Source organism: Octopus sinensis, linkage group LG24, assembly GCF_006345805.1.
Source record: "Octopus sinensis linkage group LG24, ASM634580v1, whole genome shotgun sequence".
NCBI lineage: Eukaryota > Metazoa > Mollusca > Cephalopoda > Octopoda > Octopodidae > Octopus > Octopus sinensis.
In genome coordinates, this window is record NC_043020.1 from 18,546,234 (window position 1) to 18,551,873 (window position 5,640).

Below are 5,640 nucleotides of genomic sequence, written 5' to 3' on the forward strand. Positions count from 1 at the left end.
TTCGGTTTTCCACATCTGGTTTCTTATTTCTTTACTGTCCACAAAGAGAAGCTACACACAGAGGAGACAAACAAGGACAGACAAACGGATTAAGTCGATTATGTCGACCCCAGTGCGTAACTAGTACTTAATTTATCGACCCCGAAAGGATGAAAGGCAAAGTCGACCTCGGCGGAATTTGAACTCAGAACGTAGTAGCAGACGAAATACGACTAAGCATTTCGCTTGGCGTGCTAACGTTTCTGCCAGCTCGCTGCTGGTTTCCCACATCTGGTTTCTACCACTGAGTGCTGTGAATTCTATCAATCGAGTCTAAAAACTATTTTGAGTTTTGCCGGCGTTTTGTATTCATTGACAATTTCTCTGTAATAATTACTTCCGCCTTAGTGAAGGTGGAGGTATTGTTTTCAGTTGTGTTTGTTTGTTTGTCCATGGACAAGATATCTCAAGAATCACTGGATGGATTCGGATGAAACTTTCAGGGATTTTTGGCCTTGTGACTGACTTGATCTCATTAGATTTTGGAATTGATCTGGTCCCAAACAAGGATTCTGGATTATTTTTCCGATTGTTTTTACTTTACAAGTAGATGTAAAGTTTCACATAGTTCTCTTGTACACGCACACACATACATACAAAGACTCACACATTTTCAGGGTTGAACATTACCATCCCATTTCCATTGTACACACACGCGCGCGCGCATATATATATGTATAAAAGGCAAAGTTTCACCTCAGCAGAATTTGAACTCAAAACATTAATATTACGTTTGAAGTAAAACGGTAAAGTCAATGTTTTTAAATCTTCTTAAAGACTCCAGGTGCATTTTCAGTTTCATATCTTTACGCACACACATGTTTGTTCCTTCTCGAGTCATGCCTGGCTCATAAGGGCCGGTTTCCCGGTTTCGTTCGCGTATAGGTTCCCCACCTGGACGGGACACCGATTCGTCGCAGGTGAGCTACAAGATGCATGAGGAAAGAGTGAGAGAAAGTTGTGGCGAAAGAGTCAGCAGAAGTTCGCCATTACCTTCCGCCGGTGCCACGTGGAGCTTGGGTGTTTCGCTCATAAACACACACATCACCCGGTCTGAGATTCGAACCCGCGATCCCTCGACCTCGAGTCCGCTGCTCTAACCACTAGGTCATGTACCTCCACTACATACGCACATACACTTACACAAATAAATAAATGCATATTCGATTATTCTATATTTTTTCATTCATTAAAGATGTCACCATCATATTACTATGACCATTTACAGACTGTTAATATATCGTTGAATGATTATTTGGGTGTTGTGCCGAATGTAGAGTAGTTCTTTGGAGAAATTGCCCGCCCAATCTCTTCCTGCCTTTGTTCTTCATGTAAAGTCTTACAAATGATTCCGTTGTACATCTGAAATGAAATAATTCGTTAAAGACTAAGAGACAGGCACAAGAGGAATGCAGTGTAGTGTATTGTGTGTGAGTGAGTGTATGAGAGAGAGAGAGAGAGGAGAGAGAGAGAGAGAGAGAGAAGCCTTTCTACTAAAGGCACAAGGCATGATATTTTGGGGGAGGGGAATAGTCGATTGCATCGACCCCAGTGTTTCACTGGTACTCAATTTATCGACCCCGAAAGGATGAAAGGCAAAGTCGACCTCGGCGGAATTTGAACTCAGAACGTAGCGACAGGCGAAATACCGCTAAGCATTTCGTCCTTGATGTGAACAAGAGCGAAAGGGGTGCCTTCCGACTAGTAGCTACAAGGAGTCTAGAAGTGGGTGAATGAAAGTCCATCTTGTAGGCATCTTTGGATTGTGTAGGACTGATATAAGAGAGGAGTGCAAAGCCCTTGCAAAGTTTCTCACACATTTCCAATTATCTGACGCGCCAACTGGATTTCCGAATGTGTCAGTGTAGACATGAACAAGACACATCTAGTCAACTAGTCGTATCTAGATAGAGCATTCAGTAACCGAGTAGAAAAGAATAGCATAGGTTGTCCACTTTTTAATATCGTCTGTTGCACAGACCACAAATTTGTAATATGTACGATTGACCGAGATAGGTTTTGTAGATAGGGACCCAGTTACTGGAAGCTGAATGCATCAGTCCTGGTATGCCAAGTCTATAGAGATTGGATCAGTGAATTAAGCAGACGTTAACGGCGTCAATCGCCATCAGGAAATGGTTTCCCCTAAAAAGGGCAATTAGACTAGAACCAATTAAGTTTAGTATGGTTGTAACAATAGAAAGAAATAGAATAGAGGGAAACGTAGTTAGAAACTTCGAAGACATCGCAACTTAGGAAAGACATCGCAACTGAAGTGCTTGCAGCGAGTTTGGCTTTCAACCATTTCATAAACGCGAAGTATGAAGATTGCATTGTCAGAGTTGAGGCATGTATTCTAAGACATGCGGGGACGAAAGCTGCTCGAGAGGCTCATGTGATAGATTTAGCAGATTTTGATCGAGAGTTTGATTGGTGATGTGCAAATATGCGCAACCTCAATCAGATCTATCCACCTCATGCCGATACATCGGAGATACGGTGGCTAAAGAACCTAAAATTGGTGGGACCCCTATCAATTTGGATCAGTCGAAAGCCTTTGATAGGGTCGACCACCAATACTTAACTCCAGAACTTTGCATATCTTACGGACTTATCATTGTTACATAGAAATTCTTTCAGCATTGATTGTTGTTTTTTTCTACTTGTGTTGGCCCATTGTATTTTTATGCAAGCTCTCTGTTTTATTATTTCGTCTTTTTTTATGGTTTCATGTAAAGAACTGGGAGAGGACTACTTGTAGCGGGGATTCAAAACCTAATCGCTAGACACTCGGTCACATATCATGAGTGAATCACTGCAACTTCATGTAATCGGTCAATAAATCGACCAATAAGCGCGAGGCTGTGGCGTGACATGTTTTTCTCGAAAGTTCTATCTTTTTGACTTCTTGCTTTTTATAAAAAACATTTTTGGTGCTTCATTAATTGCTGAGTGTTGAAGGTAACTGACCGACTCGCATATCCAATCTTGTCGTGCAGACGGTTCTGTATATTTTACACTGACAATTCCAGGTTCTCGGTCAGATAGATCCAGACATTCATACAATGTCCCAACCTTTACTGACATGGTGCGGTTTTTCTCTTTCCCAATCAGCAATTATCAATATTGTTCATTGTAATTTATCAACACGGAAAACCATTATATCCGGCAATAAATATCAAATTAAACGTTCGTGAGTTTGCTTCAGTTATGATTCACTCAATCAACGAAATATGCTTTCATTGACCAGCTCAATTCAAGCGACAGCAAATAAGCTCGTGACAACACTATATACATATGCAATGAAAAAAAAGAGAGTCAAAAGCACTTATTGCCCTACTTACATTTATGACCAACTGTTGGTAAAGAGTCTCAGTCAGGACGATTAGTAAGCCAACGTTTTCCTTTAAACGTGATATCCTTTGCTAACTCTGTATTTTCTAATTGTTCATCTGTGAATCTAGATTTGATGCGATCTCTTCAAACTCACTATAATTAACGATGGTAAGAAAACAGAACCTTGTTGAACATACTTATATTAAAAAAAGGAAGAAAACGAAGAAACAAAATGCAAACAACAGTTAAGCCATTCAAATAACTATAATTTATCTTTTACTTATTTCAGTCGTTGGATTGCGGCCATACTGTAACGTTACCTTGAAGGGTTTTAGTAAAAAAAGAATCGACCCCAGGACTTGTTTTCTTTTTAAGCCTGGTACTTATTCTATCGGGTTGTTATGCCGAGGAAGTAAACAAACCAACACAGGTTGTCAAGCGCAATGATAGTGGGGATAAACATGAATGCAAAGACACATATATTACAAGTGTGTGTGTGTGTGTGTGTGTGTATATATATATATATATACATATTATTATTATCATCATCATCATCATCATTATTATATCATTATTATTATTATTATTATTATTATTATTATTATTATTATTATTATTATTATTATTAAAATACAGTTTGATTCGGTCTTTTGTGCCACAGGAACCAGGTTCGTCTGAGCTTGACGCACTGAGTTCCAGTGACGAACCTACGAAACAAGTTGCAAGAGGCCGAATCAAGCTTTTTTTTTTTTTTTAAATAATGGTATTTGTGACTCCTACAGAATGTGTTGAGTTCCTCACTTTTTCGTTTGTCCACTTCACATTCTTGTGACATGGTGGTTTGGCAAAAAAGAAAGATGGGTGTCGAATTCGTTCGACTAAAACCCATCAAGGCAGTGCTCCAGCATAGCCATTAACTGAAACAAGTAAAAGATAACACACACACACATACACACACACACACACACACACACACACACACACACACACACACACACACACACACACACACACACACACACACACAGAGTTTTAATTGTTGCTGTCTGCAAAGGATAGAGTTTAACTAGAACTGACTTTCCGTCAGTTACGACGATGGGGGATTCCAGTTGATCCGATCAACGGAACAGCCTGCTCGTGAAATTAGCGTGCAAGTGGCTGAGGACTCCACAGACACGCGTAACCTTAATGTAGTTCTCAAAGAGATACATCAAGGCCCGAGTTCCACAGTCAACCGTCTTTCCATCTAACGGAGTTTTTAACCCAATACTCACATGCTATTATTTGTAATCTACCTGGAGTTCCACCGTTATCTTTTATCTTTTACTTGATTCAGTCATTTGACGGCGGCCATGCTGAGGCATCGTCTTGAAGAATTTATAATCGAGTGTATAGACCCCAGTACATTTTTAAAGCCTGGTATTTCTTCTTTTTTTTTGCCGAACTGCTAAGTTACGGGAATATAAACGCACCAAAACCAATTGTTAAGTGGTGGAGGTGGGGGGGGGGCAAACACAGACGCACATACATAGATGTATATATATATATATATATATACGACAAGCTTCTTTCAATTTCTGTCTACCAAGTCCACTTACAAGGCTTTGGCCAGCCCGAGGCTATAGTAGAAGACGCTTGCCCAAGGTACCACGTAGTGAAACTGAACCAGGGAACCATGTGGTTGGGAAACAACTATTCATTTTATGTCTCTTGAAGTTTCTAAATTTACATGACGTAAGCAGAAGGAATTAAAAACTCAAATGATCTTGCTTGCTGTAAGCAGTGAGAAACTGGCTAAATTTTGCCTACCTTTCCTATGGAGTCCAAGCCTTTTCAAGCCTTTCAAGATCTCTTTTCGCTTAATCCACCTGTTATATCCACCTAGGATTATTCACCAATCATATCGTCCCCCAATTCAGCATTTCTGGCCTGAGAAAAGATATGAATGTATATATATGAATGTGTGGACAAAGTGCACTCCAGGAGTTTTAAGACTGTTTCAGGAAAGACATTTATTAATTTCAAAGAAGTACAAAACAATAAAATTCTTCAAAGTAGGATCTTCTGACTTCAATGTAGTTTTAGCACTTCGGTCACCTTGTGAGGGTCTCTTGGAAGCCTAAAGTGATGATGTCCAGAACCCTTGTCACAACCTCTTTCATCTCAATATCCTCAAAACGATTGCCCCTAAGGTTCTCCATCTTGATAAGCAATTAAATGACACCGGGAGCAAGTTCTGGAGTGTCGGGAGGACGAAAGACAGTT

The 5,640-nt window shown here is 39.9% G+C and overlaps 1 long non-coding RNA gene across 1 annotated transcript; it reads right to left on the reverse strand.

The window, feature by feature from the left end:
- Window positions 1-1,201: 1,201 nt before the first annotated feature.
- Window positions 1,202-5,311, reverse strand: LOC118767725. Its single transcript, XR_005003640.1, has 3 exons — window positions 5,185-5,311; window positions 3,384-3,528; window positions 1,202-1,401 (listed from the first exon to the last, which is right to left on the reverse strand). It is a non-coding gene; the product is annotated as an uncharacterized LOC118767725 (long non-coding RNA).
- Between the last annotated feature and the right edge of the window lie 329 nt (window positions 5,312-5,640).